The sequence below is a fragment of the Schistocerca gregaria genome, chromosome 2 (assembly GCF_023897955.1).
Source record: "Schistocerca gregaria isolate iqSchGreg1 chromosome 2, iqSchGreg1.2, whole genome shotgun sequence".
Taxonomy (NCBI): Eukaryota; Metazoa; Arthropoda; class Insecta; order Orthoptera; family Acrididae; genus Schistocerca; species Schistocerca gregaria.
The window spans coordinates 254234571-254258706 of NC_064921.1; positions in this window are offsets into that span (position 1 = coordinate 254234571).

The window sequence follows — 24136 nt, forward strand, 5'->3', positions numbered from 1 at the left end:
CAAATTACTTTTCACTTGATTGCTATGCATATTAGGACCTGAATGTGGTCTTGCTTTTAGTTTCCTTTGTTACTTCCCTGTGGGACTTATTGTGAGGCAAGCACCGGAGGACGCGACACACTGGCTCTGCACTTCTGCGAACATGGAGAGGGTCGTACAGAATTGACTTCAGCGCCTGGCGGGGCGATTGACGTCAGTCGAGTTTGCGTATTGTATGGAGAGCAAAACGACCTGCGAGCCATCTGAGTGTCACCACAGTTTACCGTTCCGGTGCACTGTCTTCGTGATTCTGAGAATTCTTGCGCATGGTGCCCTGCTGGGTGCAACTCTCTGGCGCCAGATGGTCGGTGATCTTGGTATGCTGTTTTCGTAGCTGGTCAAACAGCGATTTTAATGCCCCTAGCTAAATACCAGAGGCATTATTGGTCAACTTAAACTGAGGCCAATTGGCGTCATAAAGCCCTGCACAAAATTTGAGGGAATGGTCGCTATTGGAGCGACGATATTCTGAGATAGTATGGGGGAATTTTGGAATCAGCATTGAATGCTGATTGGGGAGTGGAATAGCGTTGGCTTCGGTATAGCGTTGAGCAGGCGCATAGCTTTTTTATTCAGGATCTGATCTTCGTCGGAATCGGATGGCATTGCGACTTAGTTGCACTTTTTCAGAGTCATTGTGGAGCATGATTTCGGTCATAGTCCAGTTTCATTGTGCTACTTAAAACCCAGATTCTTGTTCTGCGTTTCGGCACCTGTAGCGACTGTGTGAGTTAGGCGGTTTTGCTGTGTCTCTTCCTGGAGTTACATCGATGTGCATCCAGATGTTTCTCTGCTTCGTCCACTTGAGGATAATTCTCGGACAGCATTCGAGGCCATAGGTTGAAACAGAGTTGTTGCACAGCAGAAGTCGGATCATACATCATCAGAACACTGCCTACAGACGACGTCCTGCAGGTTTCAGGACTGGTAAAGTATTTTGCGGCTCTGGCATTGCACGACCAATATTTTTATTCTGAAGACCTCTGCAGTGCATGCGCTCGCTTTGCTACAAGTGCACGTAGCTTGTTTCTTCATATGTTCCCATTTGCGCTCCCACTACTAATCGCGATAGTGTATTATAGTCGGGGAGAGCAATATTTGATTCATTAGGGCCTCCAGTCATTTTCGTCAGACTATTGCAGCACAGAGAGTAGAAGCCGCTTGTTTTCGAGCCAGCTCTTGATCTCATAATTCTCATACTCTACTGTCCGTGTCAACTATCATGTACCTTTATATTTTGATTTATAATAAATCTCATTGCAATATTTAATCCGCATGTCCTTATGTAGATAGATACAGAATCCCATTTCGTGACATTTATTATGATAAAATTCCCTTTTTTCTCTGAGTAGTTTACGATTATTGTTAAATTATTGTGTGTGTGCACTCCTCATATTACCAACTAGCAGGATCCACCATCATTTCCTTTCCTTACCGTCGTGCACATAATTAATTAGGTGGTAGGTAAGGAGTGCGTCAGGTGCATATCTAGTTCTCATGCAAAATTCGCCAGAATTAAAGAGGCACAAACTCTTCTCCACTCCGGCGCCTCGCAGGGCGTCGAAGTTGAGTACTGTAAGAAAATACGACTTACAAAAAATTTCCAGTTGGTGTGATGAATGACAGCTAGCCATAAATTTGGAACAATGTAAGTTAATGCAGATGAGTAGGAATAAAAAAATCTGTAATCTTCGGATACAGTATTACTAGTCTCCTGCGTGACAGACTCAAGTCCTGTAAGTACGAGTACATGGGCGTAACGTTGCAAAGCGATATGAGATGGAACGATGATGTGATATCTGTGGTAGGGAAGGGGAATGGTCAACTTCGGTTTACTGGGAAAATTTTCGAAAAGAGTGGTTCACCTGTAAAGGAGATCGTATAAAGGACACTGCTGTAACGTGTTCATGAGTACTGCTCGAGTATTTGGGATCCGTAGCATGTCGGGCTGAAGGAAGACATCGAAACAATTCAGAGTGGGGGGCTGCTATATTTGTTACCGGCAGGTTTTAACAACAGGCAGGTGTTATCGAGATGCTTGGGGAACTCAAATGGGAATCTCTGTAGGGAAGGCGACGTTCTTTTCGAGTTACGCTGTTGAAAAAATTAAGAGAACCGGCAATTGAAGCTGGCTGCTGACCGATTCTACTGCCGGCAACATACATAGCCCGTAAGGATCACGAAGCTGAGATAAAAATTAGGGTTCATGCGGAGGCTATAGACAGTCATTTTTTCCTCACTCTATTCTTGAGTGGAATAAGAAGGAAAATGACTTAGTACTGGTACACGGTACCCTCCATCACGCCCCACACGGTCCGTTTCGGAGTATCTATACAGATGTAGATATTTGTGTTTAAATGTCTTTGTATATTAGTTGCGACGCCTGAATGCCTAGCTGTCACACTACTGTCAGACACAAAACCTTGCCTACAATGTCTTTTTAGTTAAGTTTGGCGCCACTGTTTCCACACCATATCGTCTGTGTAATATCCTTGAAGAACCTATCGACTGTTGCAATCGATCTTTCAGTCAATAGAAACAGATTATTTGAATGTACTTAGTTTATCTAGTGTGGTCACGTTGTAAATTTGTAATGACTACATGTCTCAAACATTTGTCACCCTAAAATTCCAAAAGCGGAGAAAACTACTTGGAGTCGTAAATGTTTCGGTAATCAACGCCAAGAATGTTATTGGAAATGGTAAAATGAAGAATTTGTTACGCCGCAGTGAAGTCAGAGCTAACGGTTCGCCAGACAGTGTTTCAAAAGCCAAGTTGAAACATCTTACAAAATGTGGACAAGATGGTGTTGTAGACAGTGAAACTAACGGTTACTTTTTGCTAAATAGTAGCAGGCTTTCAGAATTGATTTCGTCTGTTGCTAAAAGTAGATACCGTAACAGTGATAAATCCCGTCCATTTAGTGAAAACATAAGAAAGAGAAGAGGACTGTCCAGTAAAACTGTAGTGGAATGTCAAGTGTCTGAAGCAGCGAAATGTAGACTGAAATCTTCTGTAACATGCAATAAATGTTTTGAACTGAATATTCACCTTGCTTATGCCATGACGTGTATTGGGTGCTGTGATTTTTATCTTAATTTTATAGTAACTTTATGTGAATGTAGTAACACACGTATAAAGACACAAAGGGAAAAAAACACTATACACACTTGATATGATGTTATGTCAACCTACCTTACAGATATGTTTTATTTTTATGTAAACTCTTGGATATTAAGCACTATTCTTTTTTTTAAGACACACACAGTAAACACTGTATTTTACTTGCTCCGCACCTTTCAACAACCCCCCTTAAAATACAATGTTTGTTTTTAATGACTCAGATCAGCACAGATAGCACTTTGATTGTCTACATATAGAATGATTTTCAGTTTTCTTCAGGTTAACTCTTGCCTTAGGGTATTGATGTGTTTTATTTCTTTGGTGCATCCTGCTGCTGAAATGTATTCTGCTCCAGTTGACGAAGTAGCTGTCACAATTTACTTCTTGGAACACTAACTAATGGGAGCACCGTTATAAAGAACTATGTATGCACTTGTACTTTCTCTGTCTCTTAAATCTTGTGCATAATCGGCATCACAATAAACATTTAGATGAATACTGTCGTCTTCTTCACTTTCTTTTTTCTTATAGAAAAGACCATAATTCTTGGAATCTTGTAGATACCTAAGAGTTCTTTTTAAATTTTGGTAATACCTTTTCTCGGAGTCGTGTGTGAAGCGGCTCTCATAATTTACTGTAAACCCAAGATCTGGTCTGGTTTTACATGACAAATAAAGAAGGCTTCCTATGGGTTCACGATATGCAAATTCCATGTGTTCGTTTTCTTTATTTTCTTCATTTGTCTTTTCCTCTGGAACTAATAAAGTCTTCAAGGCATTACAGTCAGTCATATCGAATTTTTCTAGTACTTTCTTTGCATACTGTTCTTGGTGTAAAAATATTCCATCCTCTGTCTTCATTATCTGTATCCCTAAATACATATCTGGATTTTCTACCACAACCATTTCAAATTTCCTCTTATGTTTCTTTAGTATATTTTCTATTTTCTCCAAGTCTTTTCCTGTTATGATTCCATCATCAACATGCATAATCATGTACATTTCTTCAGTTGCATCTTTAAATATGCACTGCTCTGATTTCAATTGAATTAGGCCTTCTGGTTTTACAAAATCTGTCAAAGTTTTATTCCCTGTGGATGGGACTTGTTTAAGTCCATGCAGAGCTTTCTTCAAAAAACAGATTTTTTCAGCTAATTTGTATCCTCCAGGTATCTTCATAAAAATTTCTTCATCTGGTTTACTGTAGAGAAATGCTGTTTTGACATTAAACACTCTCCTCTGGAAATTTTTCTCTGCTGCCAGCACAAACAACAGTCTCAATAAACATAATATATCTACTACTGGACTGAATAATTTCTTGAAATCTATATCCTTTTCTTGTTGACAACCAATGACAACTAATCTGTCCTCATATCGTCCATCATCTTTGACTTTAAAGATCCATTTGCTTGTTAAGATTTCTTTTCCTTTTGCTTCCTCTGGACTAACCAACTTCCATGTTTCATTCTGTTGAACAGATCTCTTTTCTTCTTCAATTGGTTTCAACTAATTTTCTTTGTCTGGACCACTCATACTTTCTTCTTACATAAGTAAAGCTGGTTCATAATCATTATACATTATGGGTTTTTTCAAACTAGTTCATTCCTAAGGTTGTAGTTTATTATATCTTCATTGCATGTTATTACTTATTGATTTTCTTCTCCTTGATTTTCATTGTCTTCTATTTCATTTTCTTGATTGTTAGTATCATATGATAGTTCACCAATAACAAGATTTTTGTGTAGAGTTTCTTTTGTCACTTTCTGCTCAAATTTAACATCTCTTGACACAACAATATTTCTTCTTTCTGCATCAAACAGTCTGTAGCCATTTGGTGCACAACCAACAAAAATGTATGCATTCCTTCTTACATCCAGTTTCTTCAAATAGCCAAATTATTGTCAAAAACGTTTGATCCAAAAATTTGAAGTCTTGACAGATCTGGCCTTTTCCCAAACCACTTCTCTGCAGGTGTGGAACTTTGATTGATAGTTGGGCTTCTATTGATTAAGTATGTAACTGTGAGCACTGCCTCTCCCCATAGCTCTTTCTTTAGTTTGCAATCGAATATCGTAGCTCTTGCCTTGTTCATTATTGTCACCTTTGGTCTCTCTGCTTTCCCACTGAGCTGAGGGCAATAAGGAATACTGTAGTCCAGCACAATTCCTTTTCTTTCACACCAATTATTAAACTCACAGCTGGTGTATTCACCACCTCTATCACATCTTATTTTTGACACTTTTGTATTGAACTTATTTTTACTTTCTAACACATATTTTCTTATGGATTTCTCAGCCTCTCACTTATATCTTAACAAGTAGGTTGTAGAGAAATGGGTGAAATCATCTAACACTGTCATGCAGTACCTATATCTATTAAATGTTGGAGGTTTTATCTCTCCACATATATCAGTATGTACGATTTGAAGAGGTCTTGTTGCTCTTTCTATCACAGTAGAAAATGGTTTTCTTGTTAATTTAGCTCTCACACAAGCTTCTCAAAATTGTTCTGCTGAGTATAAACTATTAGGAAATCCTTCACACATTCTTTTGATCTTTAAAGTACAGCTTATGCCTGGATGTCCTAGTTTCTTATACCATTCTTGTTTGTCTTCTTGTGTCAGTAGTGATTCCATCCCTGATTTAATGTTCACTTCATACAAACCATTTCTTGTCTTTTGTCCTTTCAAAACAGGTATTTCACCTTTATAGATTTGAATAGAATATTTAGTAAATACATATGTACAATCTTTTTCAGTGATTCCATTTACAGACATCAGATTTCTGCTCGGTTCAGGAACATACATAACATCTTTTAAAACACAGTTATATCCTACAAAGTTTCCTGTTGCAACTATTTTCATTGATCCATGATGTTTGGCAACTTTTACAATACGATCATAAGTCTCACATTTCTTAACTTGTCCACTTCATTACAGAAATGTCCTGTACATGCATTATAAACAACCGTGTCCATATTTACTTTCTCATTGGCCTCTTGTGAAATCTTTCTTTTGTTACATTCATATGCAATATGTGCAGTGTCTTCCATCTTTGTTTCTTCATCAATGTCTTGTTTCTTGTTTTCTTGAGTGACTAGATCTTCTTCTATGTCTTCAAAAGTGCAACATGATATTCTGTTGCTGTCTTTCTTCTTAAAATAACAATCTTCTTCTTTGTGTTTAGTCTTTCTGCAATGGGGACAGGGCTTGAAAGATCTCAATTTTGGTTCTTGAATTTTATTTTTGTTTCTAAAATAACAATCTTCTGCTTTGTGATTATTCCTCTTGCATATAGAACAGTGTTCTTTCTTCTTAGGCTTCTTGCATTCTCTTGCAAAATGTCCAAGACCACCACAATTTTTACAAATTATATATATTCTTTTATTTTTTTTAAACCCAACATCAAAAGCAATACTATCTTTTTGATTATTGTTTTTCAGTCGTTCCTCTTCTCTTATAAGCCTTGCAATTAGATTTTCCACAGTCTTCTCACCAATGGGTGACGATCCTATGCTGGAGAAAAGTATTTGTATTCTCCTGGCAAAATAGATAATATCTTGGGTATGATCATATCATCTGTCATCTTTTCTGACTGGAGACGATTCAGTTCAAATACTATATTCTGTAGTGCACTTATATTACTAGCTATGTCTCTGGTTTTATCGTATTTGAAACTAGAAAATTCCTGAAGCAACTGCTAAGTTCATTGAGACTCATCTCCTTTATAAATTGCTTTATCATACATTGCCTTGGAAGTTTCACAACATAGTACATGTGGCTTTACCTTTTTATCACTTGTTGTCATTATAAAATGTTTTGCCTTGCTGTCCATTTTCTGCCATTTTTTCTGTTTTTCTAAATTTTTGTAATTTTCCAGTGTTTTAGTTTTATCCACAGTATCACACAGGTCTTGCGTATTAAATAATATTCGAATTTCAACATCCCTCAGATTGAATGTACTACTGTCTTTAAGAACGAAATTCATCGTTTTGTTGAAACACGTTTAACTGTTTTTCTTCCTTATTCATGCCTTCTATTTTTACACTACGGGCCATTAATATTGCTACACCAAGAAACAATGCAGATGACAAATGGGTATTCATTAGACAAATATATTATACTAGAACTGACATGTGATTACATTTTCAAGCAATTTGGGTGCATAGATCCTGGGAAATCAGTCCACAAACAACCACCTCTGGTCATAATAACGGCCTTGATACGACTGGGCACTGAGTCAGACAGAGCTTGGATGTCGTGTACAGGTACAGCTGCCCATGCAGCTTCAACACGTACCACAATTCATCAATAGTAGTGACTCGCGTAGTGTGACGAGCCAGTTGCTCAGCCACCATTTACCAGACGTTTTCAATTGGTGAGAGATCTGGAGAATGTGCTGGCCAGGGCAGCAGTCGAACATTTTCTGTATCCAGAAAGGCCCGTACAGGATCTGCAACATGCGGTCGTGCATTATACTGCTGAAATGTAGGGTTTCGCAGGGATCGAATGAAGGGTAGAGCCACGGGTCGTAACACATCTGAAACGTAACGTCCACTGTTCAAAGTGCCGTCAATGCGAACAAGAGGTGACCGAGACGTGTAACCAATGGCACCTCATACCATCACGCCGGGTGATACGTCAGTACGGTGATGACGAATACACGCTTCCATTGTGCGTTCACCGCGATGTCGCCAAACACGGATGCGACCATCATGATGCTGTAAACAGAACCTGGATTCATCCTAAAAAATGACGTTTTGTCACTCGTGCACCCAAGTTCGTCGTTGAGTACACCATCGCAGGCGCTCCTGTCTGTGATGGAGCGTCAAGGGTAACCGCAGCCATGGTCTCCGCGCTGATAGTCCATGCTGCTACAAACGTCGTCGAACTGTTCGTGCAAATGGTTGTTGTCTTGCAAACGTTCCTGTCTGTTGACTCAGGGATCGAGACGTGGCTGCACGATCCGTTACAGCCATGCGGATAAGATGTCTGTCATCTCGACTGGTAGTGATATGAGGCCATTGGGATCCAGCACGGGGTTCCGTGTTACCCTCCTGAACCCACCGATTCCATATCCTGTTAACAATCATTGGATCTCGACCAACACGAGAAGCAATGTGGCGATACGTGTAACCGCAATGGCTATAGGCTACAATCGGACTTTTATCAAAGTCGGAAACGTAATGGTACGCATTTCTCCTCCTTACACGAGGCATCACAACAACGTTTCACGAGGCAACGCCGGTCAACTGCTGTTTGTGTATGAGAAATCGGTTGGGAACTTTCCTCATGTGAGCACGTTGTAGGTGTCGCCACCGGCATCAACCTTGTGTGAATGCTGTGAAAAGCTAATCATTTGCATATTACAGCATCTTCTTCCTGCCGGTTAAATTTCGCGTCTGTAGTACGTCATCTTCGTGGTGTAGCAATTTTAATGGCTAGTTGTGTCGCTTTTCTATTGTCTTACTGCTTGGGCCCATACACTGCTGTGATTTTTATCTTAATTTTATTGTAAATTTATGTGAATGTAATAACACACATACATAGACACAAAGTAAAAAAACACTATACCCACTTGATATGTTGCCATGTCAACCTACCTTACAGATATATTTTATTTTTATATAAACTCTTGGATGTTAAGTACTATTCTTTTGTTTTTAAATAACACACAGTAAACTTTGTATTTTACTTGCTCCGCACCTTTTTACATTGGCAACAGAGGAAAACCAGCCAAGATATTCTATGCTATGAAGCATCTTCCACTGCCACCTCCCTAATTTGAGAGGTATTATAAACGTTTGAATAATGCACTAACAGAAGTCAGTGAAGCAACAGTGCTGTTGGCTGTGAAAGAAACAGTAGATTTTTGTCAATGTGCTGATGTTGTTGCTGCGTTAGGCGGTTCCTGGAGGAAGAGAGGCTGTACATAACTGAAAGGAGTTGTCACAATTATCTCTGTAAATACAGACAAGGTACTGCACAATGAATGTCTGACAAAAAATGGCTCAAGTTGTGCCAGTAATGTAAATGAACACAAATGTGAGAAAAACTTTGAAGGTTTCAATGATGGTAAGGAAAGCAAGGTTACAGTCTCTATTTTTAGTAGTTCAGTTGCTTTAATAGCGTTGTGGCAGCTGAACTATATTGTGAAATTGAAATTAAGTAAATGGAATGTACAGGAAATGTGTACAAGAGAATATGGTGGAGACGTAGGAAACTCCCTAACAACATGACAGGGGAAAACTCTCATGGCAAAGCAACTGATGAACAAGACAGACTCACAGAATCAGAAACAGAACACACATGCTCATCCCATCTCAGAAACTTTTATCGTGGAAGTAAAGTCAATATGTAGTGATCATTCAGACTCTAAACTACTGGAAAAATGTTTACATTGGAAAACACAAAATCTGAAGGAGGGCTTCAATAGGTGCACTAGCAAACACTTGTGAAAAACGGTTTTTCTTCACATATCAGCTTTTCAGACTGGTGTGATGGACACCATAATGTCTTTTAATGATGGAGTAACAAACAAATTATAAACAAGGAGTCGGCTAGGCATCAAAACTGGGGACAACATGAAAAGTGGGGTTGCTATGAGTGGACAAGAAATGTGTTGCTGAAGCTTTAAAAGCTGCTGAAAGCATAACAAAGGAGATCAAAATAACAAATAAAAGACAGAAAACTAAAGAAGATGAAAACTACACTTAGAATCAACCACACTATGAAGCTGGAATGTGTGCACATGTTATCACTGAGAAGAACATAACATGCAAATCTTTAGTTTCAATTACCTGCAGTCATATTTTTTGCATACTTAGGTATCATTATCTTATCCAATGTTAAAGCTAAACAGCGAATGACGTTACTGAAAAATGTATTAACTATTTTAAGGTGGAGCATGTGATACGTTCCACAATTATTCGGTGAAAAACATTTATTTAGAAATACACAAAAATTCAAATTGCTAAACCATTCATGGTCTACTGTCTCAACAAGTTAATAATTAACTTATCTAGTGTTAAAGTTACAAAAACAAAATGTTGCCTAAATAATATTATAGTGCTTGCCTCACAGCGAATCATGTTACTGAACGGTGTATTAACTACTTTAAGTTGGAGCATGTCATATATTCTTCAGTTATTAGGTGAAAAACATTTCTTTAAAAATACACAGAACAACAAACTGGCAAAACCATTCATGGTTTACTGTTTCAATAGGATATTTAATTACAAGAGTAAAATCTGTTTTGACCTTTTATTTGGAATAGTATGGAAGTACAGGTTCCCTAAAACACTCCTCAAAATGCATTTATCTTCTACAGAAGGACCTAGATTGCTTTTCTCTTCCATCACACAGTATCTTTGAAATACACATAATTTTCTGTCTCATACACTCACTCAATGCGAATAGCAGTAGTGACACTAATATTTTCTGAAACTATGAGTTAATTTTTTGCGTTCCACTTCCGTTGATAACTTTCTTTAATTTATTTCAATACAGAATACTAGCGACACAGTTCTCTCGTCGGTATACGAGAAGCACGTCGAGAAAGAAGAGATTCCAGTACGTAACAAGGAAATATTTGAGAGAATATGCAACTCACATAAAAATGCAGCAATGCTAACTGAACTTATCTACAGAGCATTCAAGGGGCTTACAAAATGTCCTGTAACAAGAACTGAGGGGTACATAAATATTCAGACGGCTATAGCCTTCAGGAAAAGAAGCCCTTATCGGGAACTGATTAACTACCAGTAAGTATTTTTTTCAAATGTCAATTTGACAGCATATTCAAATATTAATTTATTGTTTTTATTTTACATTGTTTAACATCTGATTTTAAACCAGAAAATCACATCTTATACTGACAAAAGAAAAGAACATACCCCCGGTAAAAGTTCGGAGCCTGTAAATAAAAGGGATTTGCTTTTTGAAGAAATTACAACTTCAAACCCAGCCATCCCCGGCACCATTCCATCACCCCTCCCTTGCCCTCCACGGTTCTAAAATGAAAAAGTACCTTTGTATGCCAGTGCATTATTCCGAGAATAATGATATTTTTTAATCTAGGCCTCTTCAGGGCCAGTGGCTGATCTGATATTTTTCCTTTCTGAACTGAAGTAGTGGATCCATTCTCACTGACAATAACAAATCTTCCACGTAAATTAATATGGAGGGTAACCATAGGCTGTTGTGTTTTCAATTAGTACTTTCCTTCCTCATTTTTTGATGTGATAATTTTCTTCTGCTGCTAATTTTTGGTTCAAACTGTTGCTAACCTTATTAATATTTCAATCAGTTTGTATGTTCTTTGCGTCTCACTATCAGGTGATCAGAAAATGATGAGTGGGAGCTATTACTTTTTAATGTTCTAAGATATTCTGTAAACCTGTTTCTAAAATTCCTACATGTTTGTTCCACATATACAAATTGATAGGTGTAACAAATTACGATACTGCACGCATGCCGTTCGGTATAAACTTCTTACAAACAAATGCACTGCATTATAGCATTTATCCGCCGATAGCAGGATAGCGGCTTTCGATTAAATGCCTGCCCTGTAAGAGAATGACAGTAAATGTAGGGGTGCATGTTGATGATACATGTGCGATGACGTATGGGTGTTTGAGTCTGGCTGTGCAGAGTATTTCAGCGTGCAGAGTTTCCAGCATCAAACGAAGAAGAGGGTGGATTTAAGTGCACTGATGTGCAGGGCTGAAACTGTTTCTCACGGGGACCGTCTTAATTCTGAAATTAATCATCTTAAGCTCGTGTTCCGAAAGAAAGACTAGTTAGAGCTTGCTTTAGATTACAATTAAGCATAACAGTTTTAACTATTGTGCAAAACAAACTCCAGTTTAAGAGAGGATAACCACTATGTCAATCGTAGCAGAAAGGTCAGACAAGTGTTTTTCAACTTTGAAAAGAATAAAATCATTTTTGCGCAACAGTACGAGTCAGGAAAGATTGTCGCCCTTGGGAATGTCTTCCGCTGAAAGAGATCTCTTGATGGAGATCGCAGACTTCAGCCAACTGGTGAATAAGAAGTTTCCGTCAACAAAGAAAGAGGAAGGGAAATTTTCAGTACAGTAAGAGAATGTCTAGAGTGTAGCTTTCACATACCACCTGGGCGGTGGAATAGTGGGCCAATGCTTTTCTCACAGATTTAGTCTGGAGAGTGATTCTCGACGGATTCGCGTTGGAGGGCATACGGAACACGATTTCAGGACACAATTATTGTTGAAAGAGACTGATATCGAGGACGGTCCCTAATGATGTGGGCTGGGATTATGTTGATAATTGAACACCTCTTCATGAAATGGTACACTTAAATTGGCAAGGTTTAACTGCTGTCAGGTATCGTGTCGAGATCTTGGGATCTCCTGCGTAGTTTTTGTAAGGTGCTGTGGGCCCCGACGTCATATTGATGAACGATAATGCTCGAGGTCGTAAGACTACGGGTGGTTGATGTTTTTTTGGAAGCAGAAGATATTGCTCGCATGGCGCGGCCTGCTCGCTCTCCCGATTTTAATTCCATAGAGCACGTCTGGGATGCACTAGGGAGACGGGTTGCATCCCGTCAGCATCCAGCAACCACAGTCCGAGATTTGTGAACATCTCTGCAGGGAGAGGGGTCGTTATTGACTCAACAACAGAATCATGACGTCATTCACAGCATTTCCCGTCGATGTCAGGCCTGTATTGTTGCCAGAGGTGATCACAACCTATACTGAACGCATTAACCAGTTGTCAGAATGTGTGTGCAAGTCCGTTAAGTTGGAAAAAAAACGAAGAACATTTTTGTCTGCCGTTATGCATGTTGCAGTTGTTTATGTTCTGTATTTCTAGTTTACTGTGACCTGTTTACAATGTTTTGTGGCACAATAAACGCAATCTCACAAAATTTACGTTTGTTGCTTTAATTTTGTACAGTCTAATTTTTCTGTTATTTGAAGTGTTTTAATTGACGGATGTATTTCAGTTCCACTATGACTGTAGCTCATTATGTAAAGATAGTAAGTAGTTTTCCTGGTTAGTGGGTAAATCGTGGCATGCTCTTTGTCACTGACGTCTCTCTTAAGTTTTCGCAGGATCGTGTACCGGGTTTAAAAAATTGATTTTTATGACATTCATACACCATAAATTCTAGGGATTTTTGTATTGTAACGAATGTCCAGTCGCTGGCCGAAGTAAAGAATTTTCTCCTATGTACGAATTTCATGTAGAAATTCAACATTGAAGCCTCGGTGCTACGCTCAGCTTCAGATACCACCAGCCGCCAGTTATGACAACAGTGTGAGTGTCGCACGACGTAACTGCCGAGCAGACAGAAGCCGTCCGTGGACTATACAAGGCCGCCACAGCAGACGCCGAGACAGTCAGTTCTTTCTGGCAATAAGGATGGTGGTTATCGTCGAAAGCTCGAAGCCTTAGCCTGAATGACTTGGCAGAAAATTCGAGTATATTTTATACAAGAATGTCGTCGCGAAAAACCTTCGTTCTTATTCGATGTATAAGAGAGTGGACGATAAATAGTTTGCACAAGAAGAGAATAGAAGTTTTCGAAATGTGGTGCTACAGAAGACTGCTGAAGATTAGATGGGTAGATCACATAACTAATGAGGAGGTATTGAACAGAATTGGGAAGACAAGAAATTTGTGGCACAACTTGACTAGAAGAAGGGATCGGTGGTAGGACATGTTCTGAGGCATCAAGGAATCACCAGTTCAGTATTGGAAGGCAGCGTGGAGGGTAAAAATCGTAGAGGGAGTCCAACAGATGAATACACTGAGCAGATTTAGAAGGATGTAGGGTGCAGTACGAACTGGGAGATGAAGCAGCGTGCACGGGATAGAGTGGCATGGAGAGCTACATCAAACCAGTCTCAGGACTGAAGACCACAAAAACAACAACAAGAGACGCTGGGCCTTGTTCTTCAATAATTATTTCACTAAGCAGACTTGCTGCTGATTCTCACCAAATGTCTTCGTTAGTTCGGCCCAGAATTTATATAATCTGTCGAGCTTCTCTACGTTGTACTGTGCCATTCATATCATTTCACGTTTTGTGTTTAGCGAGTCGTTCGAATTCTTTCGTCAGGGTCCTGACGACTGTCTCGAGAACACACTGACGGACGTCTGATGTGCAACTAACTTACTGCTATTTTCGAGTCCATTGGTCTCCTGGATGTACGGAGCGTGGTAACAGTACACTTATTGTCCTCTGGTTCCTGTCTTCGTAGGCGACGGCATTTACACTGCGTAATTGGAGCCAAGTTGGTGTAGATGGTTTTAAGTACCCAGCGTCTCCTACAAACAGTGCCACGTTGTAACGACTGTTAAGTTCCAATACGAGAACTGGGTAGTCAGTGATGTATAACACTTGTCACTGAAACACTTTTATTAGGAACGCCAACATACAGACAGAAAGCAACTGCCTTTTGGACACAGACATCGGGTATTCAATGACATGCAAAAATTACAAACATGGGAAATTTCGAGATCGTTTTATAAACGGTAAATTCTGTAGTGTTCGTGAGTGAGGTTAACAACAAACTACAGATGAAGTGCCCAGGCAGCGAGGAACAACTATAATTTATTAAGTCTAATGAACAAAAAAATGGTTCAAATGGCTCGGAGCACAAAGGGACTTAAAATCTATGGCCATCAGTCCCCTAGAACTTAGAACTACTGAAACCTAACTAGCCTAAGGACAACACACAACACCCAGCCATCACGAGGCAGAGCCGGGAATCGAACCCGGGAACCCGGGCGCGGGAAGCGAGAACGTTACCGCACGCTAATGAACAAAATTCAATAACACAGCTTCTTGGGACGATAATCCACGTTACTTGGTTCAGGTTCAAAATGAATCAGACAGTAGGTCTACAACTTCACTTTCGTCATTTTGCAGTAAATGGCAGCATTGTCGATTGGTTATGTGGTAAGTCCACTTGGTTCAGGTTCAAAATTAATCAGACAGTAGGTCTACAACTTCACTTTCGTCATTTTGCAATAAATGGCAGCATTGTCGAGTGGTTATGTGGTAAGTCGTAAATGCCATATGTTAAGCTTAGGCATTTGTAAACGTAACGCCATCAAAATATTAATCGAGTTATGATCGCATCATAAAGTTATTTTCGATTGAATATGTCAACTTACGAGCCTAGTTCTAGTCATTTGCGGGAATCTTTAATTTTATGTTTTAACACGAAGAAATTTACGGCTGAGGCTCATCAAGTGTCTATTCTATTCGTGTACCAAAAAGCTGCACGGGTTGCAATTATGGTTTCCGGCGTTTTAAGCGTATTAATCCTAGACTTTTGGCGGCGTTGAATCGTATTCGCTACCGAGCCCCCCATGCGTCAAGGATTGTGTATGTTTACTGCAGACTATGATGCACCGCCTGCGGACATGTGTTCCTGGTATAAAGTAGCGTCGTTGGCATATGTAGCTGCAGAGACTTGTGGCGTTTTCGGCAGGTCTGATGTGCACATGGAGTACAACACAGGATCCAAGGCGGAACCCTGTGGCACCCCTGCGTGCTCACGTCTATTTGTGGAAGTCGGATCGCCCGTTTTGACGACAAAAGTACGGTTCTGCAGATAGCTCGCCAGGAGCAGAACATACGATTTCTCGATGGCGAGCTGTATGTGCGGAACTGGTTAACATCGCAGCCCCGGGAATTTTATGAGACAGCCATTCACTGCCGTGTGTCACAGTGAGGGTCAATATTGCTAACATACGGGTACTGGTTTCTGTAATTATGCCACCGGCTTGTTTCTTTTTGAACACCCCTTATAATTCAGCTGTTCCGACTCCATGAGCACAGTGAAGTGGTTTGCAAGTAGTGGTGCTTCATGTCGTCTTCCTTCTATCTGTACTTATATAAATTAAAATCCTCAGCCAGGCTAATCTGAGGAACTACCGTAAGGATTTTGATATGGTTTTCACTAATAAGTAGACTGATTTACGAGGAAGGTTTTTGTTTTTGTTTTGTAAATATATTGTGCAAATTTGGTGAACTACGGTAATTGAAGTCCTCTCCGTTGCGAAAACGACGTCATTGCCGTCTAACAGTGAGAGGTAGAATTCCTTGGAATTGCATAGCTCAAACAGCTCAGCGATGCTACTGGACAGATACCAGCCTTGAACCAATGTTTCATGCAAATGATAATACATTTTAAACATTTTGCTTGGCACAAGGCGCTTCATAGCGATGTAGTGTGGTAGAAATTGCTTCATAGCCATGCTGCGTGGCGGAGGGTGCTCAATACCAGCCTTATGTGGCAGAGGGTGTTCTGTACCTATGTTTCCTGGTAGAGGATGCTTTCTACCAACGTCGCAGAGGAGGTTACTGCACTGAAATTGCGTAGCAGGGGGTGCTTCGTATCAGTGTTGAATGACACTGACGTTGCATGGCGAAGGGTGGTTTGTATCAATGTTACGTTGCAGTGGGTGTTTTATAACCTTCGCTGCAAGCCACAAGGTGCATCTTACAAAAGTTACATGGCTGAGGGTACTTCATGCCAATGTGACTTGCTAAAGGGTGCTTGGTACCAATCCTGCATGATATAGGGCGTTTCGTATCAATGTTGCGTGGCAGAGGGTGTATCCTACCAATGTTGTGTGGCAGATGTTGTTTCGTAGCGACGTTAGGTTGGGAAATGCTAGAAACAGTTACACAGAAAATGCAGCTCGCTCTGTAATGGTGCTGGACTGGGGGCGTCGGTATGTGGCCATAGTTTACTCACAACTCTGCTCATAGTCTACACCACTGACGTTGCATGGCAAAGGGTGATTTGTACCAATGTTACGTTGCAGTGAGTGTTTTATAACCTTCGTTGCAAGGCAGTAGGTGCATCCTACAAAATTTACATTGCAGAGGGTACTTCATGCCAGTGTGACTTGCTAAAGGGTGCTTTGTACCGATGCTGCATGACAGAGGATGTTTCTTATCAACGTTGCGTGCCAGAGGGTGCATCCTACCAATGTTGTGTGGTAGAGGTTGTTTCGTAGCGATGTTACGTTGGGAAGTGCGGGAAATAGTCACACAGAAAATGTAGCTCGCTCCGTAATAGCGCTGGAGTCGGACAGTCGGTATGTGGCCATAGCCCGTACCGGAAGTTTAGTCATAACTCTACTCAGTGGCCTATAAACAAAATTAGTGCCGCGCTAGAAAAGTCATCTGGCTGTAGATACTTACTTTTATCCTTTAAAGCTGGCCACATCTCTTGTTTTTAATAAAGAGAAAGTGTAGTTTCATTACAGATACCAGTGACCTCGTAAGGAGGAAACTGTTGACGATTTTTTTTAAATTATCTGTGCCATTTAAAATGTGCGACAATCTTTCATTGCACCCATGCAGATAGTGAATCCATCATTGTTGGAGCCTCAGAATGTCAAGAAAACTTCTAAATTATTGTGCTCCATTATTATTGCAGACTCAGAATGCCTAGAAAACTTCCAATCGAGAGAGATGAAACACTATTTCCCTGCCTAGAAAGAGCGAAAGTTCAGCACCAGCCTTTGGGTGTACACAAGACACTTTGCCTTTAAAGCTGGTTTCTGCAGATAACATATTTCATAACTGTGTAAATTACGGGGTTGCTGCCAGTGGCTCCCATTTGGAAATTAAGGAAGTATATCATCATTCACGTCCCTTTTTCCATCTAACTAATGATGTGAATAATTCGAAATTATAGTGCTTCTTTTTATCCTTCACTTCACACTACATCACTTTGTCCTCATGAAACAAATCTGAAGTGAACACTGCTGGAACGTACTTCATCGTTGTTGGAGACTCTGAAAGATAAGAAAACTTCCAAATTATTGTACTCCACTGTTATCAGAGACTCAGAATACCCAGAAAACTTTCAAATGAGAGAGATAAATCATTATTCCCTCAACTAGAAGTAGCGAAAGCTTATCACCAGCCATTGGGTATGCACAAAAATCTTTACGTGTACAGTTGGTTTCTGCAGTTAACAAATATCATACTGTATGGAAATATATTGTTGCTGCCAGTGACTTCCATTTTGGAAATTAAGCATATGCATCATCGTTATGTACCTATTTCTATCTAATAAAGGTATTATTCTCTTCAAATAAGTAAAGGATAGGAATAAGTTCGAGTACATTACAGTATTTCTCTTTTTCCTTCACTCCACACAATATCACTCATGAAACAACATTTTGAAAAGCAAGTACTTTAACGCTGGCAACATCAGGATTCAGATGTCTTACGGTGAGTATCAACCACGTCAGTTGAATTCTAATGGTCAGATCGCATTTCTAATATCGATCTCTGGAAAGCTTACATTACCAATCGGAATTGGTGACGTAAGATCATTTTACGGTAAATCGAATTTGGGATCCCATGGAAACGTACTGACTGTCAGGTCCCATAATTATTCTCTAAGCTACACGAAATACATTGAAAATATGGTCAGTTTTTGTGTACAGGTTGTGTCGTTTTGTTTTAAGATATCGAATTGTGTCTTTCAGAGGCGGCTGCTGTTCTTTTGATCATGTGAAGTAATGCTGTGTGACGGTTCGCAGCCTGCTGCAGATGCGGAGTGAAGGGCTGACTCACCACATCTACTGGAAGCACTGGATGTGGGACGATGGTCAGGAGATGCGGGAGTCTCTCAAGCCGGTGACCATCCAGAGTGTGGTTCCTGCACTCGCCGTCTTGGTAGCCATGGCGCTGCTGTCAGTGTGCTTGCTGCTGCTCGAGAGGAAATGCTGCAACAGGCCCATTCTGAGGGATGACACAAGAAGCAGTGACTAAAACAGAGCATATGAACTGTTGCCCTGTGCAGCTTTTGTTGTACTCTAACGTATGCAGTAATGACGCTCATTGCTGTGATGTTTCTTATTCTCTGATACTATTGCTCCATGCGTGGCTGAGAGAACACACGTATCCCACTTAAGTAAGACACAGTTGTGATCATTGAGATGTATGTTGTACATCCCATAAGTGTCTTACGGCACTATGTAGCGAGATGCTTTCAGAACTTGGAGATAAATAATGTAGATCATGGGATAGATGTATAGAAGGCCATGAGTGACCAGATGAAGTGTTGCATGTTTATAGTTGGGAGAGTACATCTGTTTCACAAAAATCAGATAAAATTACTGTATTCTCTGTCCAAGAATGTCTGAAGTAACTAATTGTATTGCCCTATAAATTACAGACACTGTTTTGAATCATTACTAACTGTACTCCCCGGTAATTCAGCTGGCTTTTGCGTAATTTGCCTTTAGTTAGACTTATATTCTCCAGAAACATTCATAAAATATAGACAATTTTTGTATGTTATGTCTTGAAGTTGTATGTCGACAATATCTGAGCGCCATTTAATTTTTTCACTGTCATAAGAACAAAAATATTTTGATACTGATTTGTTAAAATCACTCTACAACCAAAAATTTAACTGTAGAAATAAGTCCACATGAAGACATGGATCTAATTAAGATCATGAGACACATGGGTTGCACCTCACCGATATTCAAAATAGATGACTTTAAATATTTCTGGTATTCAAAATGTACTGTTAACCATAATCGAAGGTTTTGGCATTATATTTGTCAAATACATGTAAAGCGGTTTTTAATCATGCACTGTGTGATTAATTTGTGTTTTTAATTCTATTGTATGAAAATGCCATACAGTGCCCGAAAATAACTAAAACATTGTAGTGTCCCACGAACTTGACTTCAATAAACTATTTTGTATCATAATACTAAGGAATTCTAATATAAAGAATATTAAGCAGGAAAAAATAGATAAATGCAATTCTAAATTCAAATTAAGAAAAATTTGTGCATGAACCATGTTACTGGTACTATCTTTACGACAATCCCACTGTTTTGCTAGATCATGAATCCTCTTTACTTGTTTAACTGCTCTTTCGCATTGGCTTGGGCCATAATAAACAAGGATGACACTTTAATTCTGTTTGTCATATGAAAAGAACTAATTCACAAAAACTGAATGATTAACAATCAATGATCTATAGCTTACTAAAGGTAAGTAACAAGAAAAGACTTAGTTGCAGAATTAAATACCAAAGTAGATAACTTAACAAATACTTTGAAAGACACTTTGCTATTACAAACTGACAATCACTTTAGTCAAGCTGACAAATATTTTCACAGTTGGCTGGAGGAAAAAGACAACCATTTTGAAAGTTGTTCACAACAAAATTTGCCTACCATTTTTAATGATACGGGTAAAGTACATTTGAAAACTGATATACATACTGCCGGCCGGTGTGGCCGTGTAGTTCTAGGCGCTTCAGTCTGGAATCGCGTGTCCGCTACGGTGGCAGGTTCGAATCCTGCCTCGGGCATGGATGTGTGTGATGTTCTTAGGGCAGTTAGGTTCAATTAGTTCTAAGTTCTAGGGGACTGATGACCACAGATGTTAAGTCCCATAGTGCTCAGAGCCATTTGAAATATTTTTTTAACCATTTCATTCACATACTGTACATCTTCCACCACAAACCGAGAAACAGGTACACAAACAGTCAAGTAGTTACATACCTAATGAGCACACAAAACATACGAATAGTAACTCATACGCAAATGAACACAGTGGTTACGATTTTAATGTTAATTGTGGATATTTTTGTGAGTTCGTTTAGCTAGAGTAAGTGTATGAGCATGTACCGCTGTCATACAGCAGTTACAGAAATACAATACCGTCTGCAGTATATGGAAACCCAGCACATTTTAAATCAGGAGACAGGAAATGCATTAGTAGAAATTTTGATTGATGGAAGTTTATTAAAATAGGGGCAATTCCTAGTCTTAACCCATGAAAAGAGAACAGTCGATCCAATTGTTTTTCTCAAAGCTTTTAGGAACCTTTTTTCCCGTACTTGGACATATTGGCGGGAGGTATGTTATGTCATCGGGTGTATACAAGGTGACTCAGCCATATGGGCATGTGACGATGCCGATTGTTGTACATATTACGACAATTTGAGCGAGCTTTTCTGAACAAATTCTGGTCTGCTTTGGTTCTGGAGAGGCTTCGTAAAATGGTAGACCCGTTCCATTCACGGGAAGACAATCTTCGTGCTTGCTTTGAAAAGTATTTGAACATGACACATTACTGGGATAATCCCGTGTCTTCGCAAGACGTAATCCGTGTATTGAAAACACGACTACCATTCCACATAAGGGAAAAGTTAATACAGGTATCAGACATGACGTAGAACAGTTCCTTTCGGTCACTTGATATCATTAATGAAGACACGTGGAGTGCTCCGAATAACAGTTACCGGTACCCCCTAGGCAGAAATGCAAGATGGCCGCAGGGTGAGATTATAGGTATTTTCGTCGTCCTCTAAAAGAATTTATTTAAGAGGAAATAGTTTCAAATTAAAACTTTCTTTGTTTCGCATATTTGCTATAGTGTCTGTTCTTGTCACACAACTGAATATTAACGTCCCAGCAGAACTTATTCTTGAAAAAACTTCGTGTTATCTGAAGTCCAGATAATCGCTACGTAACCCGAAATAATCATCTTGAGGTTGAAGCTCTTTTTTTCGTGTTTGCTTTAACAATACATAAGATTTGGCTATGGGCCGCCATTACCAAAACACAGTTTTGTTTTTGAACCCAAACATGTTTCACTACAGCTGCAGCATCTTCAGTGGGCTTTTATTTTATGGCTTTTTACCGCATGGTGTGGTTTTTATGATGTGTTGTGTTTCTACAGTGACACGTTTTATTTTTCCTCATCTTCATCACTGTCAAACACTATATATTGAGTTGACAGTGACAGTGACGGTGCCAACTCAAAAAAGACAAAAAAATTGTGTTATGCTAAAGGTGGACCCTATCCAAAAACATACGTATAACTAGAATGATATAAACATAAAAAATTCTATTCAAGTTTTGTTGATAGTGCAAAATTCGTTTACGAAAGACAGTTACTAGTTTCATCAGTGTCTGTCGTCGCAATAAAAGTGTAATTAAACATTTCTTAATCGTATTTAACTGACACACTTCGTATTGTTTACAAGTCAGACAAACGCGATTTAGGCCTAAATTTTCCGAGCAATAAACATATAAAAACCTGACCAAACACACTTGATAAAGTAAATTTTCTAAAAGCAAAGTAATCACTAATTCATTCTTCTGTCATTGTATCTCTAAATCAGTACAAAAACATATAAGATCTTTGTGTCGTTTTTTGTTTACATACAGCCAATCTCACGTCCCTGACAAATTTAAAACATTCTTTAAACTTAATTGGCAACGGCCTTGCTGCAGTGGATACAGCGGTTCCCTAGAGGTCACCGAAGTTAAGCGCTGTCGGGCGTGGCTGGCACTTGTATGGGTGACCATCCAGCCGCCATGTCCTGTTGCCATTTTTCGGGGTGCACTCAGCCTCGTGATGCCAATTGAGGAGCTACTCGACCAAATAGTAGCGGCTCCGGTCAAAGACAACCATCATAACGACAGGGAGAGCAGTGTGCTGACCACACACCCCTCCTATCCGCATCCTCAACTGAGGGTGACACGGCGGTCGGATGGTCCCGATGGGCCACTTGTGGCATGAAGACGGAGTGCTATTTAAACTTAATTATTCTTTCGAAACTGATCATGAGTGAGAAATGTGGGAGCTGTTATAGGGTACTGAGTAGAGGGATTTGTTGCCAATCTTGTAAGAAATATTTTCACTAGTGGAGGGGGGAGGGGTATAGTGGGGAGAGTGTTGGGAGAACAGAAGAGGATCTTTCCTGGAACTGCAGAGTATGCAGTAGGAACGTTTCGATTGGGGAACGGGAAAGGAAAATCTGTGCCCTTCAGGCACAGTTGGAGGAAACGAGGAAGGAACTGATAAGAATTAGGGGTGATTAGAGGGAAGAGGGTGGTTGCGAATGGGCAGCTGGTAGGAGGATAGGAAGAAACAGAACACAAACTGATAGTTTTATCATCAATACCAAAAACAGGTATCTACCACTGCCAGAAATAAGTGGAAAAGAGCGTCAGGTAGAACGAGGAGTAAGAAATGTACAGCACACTTCAACCAAGGCCAAGAAGCCTAGGAATATACAAAGTGTTGGGAAGAAGGTGCTGCTACTAGGTAGGCCTTGGGCGAGGTGTAGGCCCTCAGTTACAGGAAAATTTAGTGGCAGCATACAAAGCCACCAGTATCTTCAAGCAAATTCCAGGGCTAAGTCATGTGATAGAGGACTTACGGCCTTTATGTAAGGATCAATAAAATTCTTCTGGGTTAGAGACCGCATTGTCATTTTTAAAATTCCAACGTTTCGGCGTGTGTTGCAAGACGCCTTCCTCAGGGTGTGTTGCTAACCAATTGCAACGGAAAACAAGAGATGAAGGACAAGTTTTGAATACGCGACGAACAGTGGTGAACCTCTCCAGCCACACCTTGAGCGATGCAGCCACAAAAGTTTTGGCGAAAGGGATGAACTATGCAATAGCACCAAAACTAGTACCGAAAGAAGACATTATCGAATCAGTGGAGGCCTCGGTACGCTATCTACCACAACCAGAAGCAGAGAAGATCGGACAAGAAACAGTACGAGTCTTGGCTCACGCAAAGCCTCCGAAGCAAAACATCAGTAAAGAGGAACGTCAGGCCATCAAGGAGCTGAAGAACAACTCTCAGATTGTGGTAATACAGGCGGACAAGGGAAATGCCACCGTAGTGTTGGACACAGTAGATTACGATAAGCGGATGGAGGATCTTTTGAAGAAACCCATTTACCATAAACTTAAGGGGGATCCGACGGTCAAGATAGTGAAATCGACGCAAGCGCTGCTGAAGCAAATCAGGATGAATTTTGACACGACCCGTAGACTCATTCCACAGGTGCCACAGGCACCAAGAATATATGGGGTACCAAAGATCCACAAAGAAGCCTTCCCGATAGTGAGTAGTATCAACTCGCCGACCTACAAATTAGCGAAAGAATTGGCT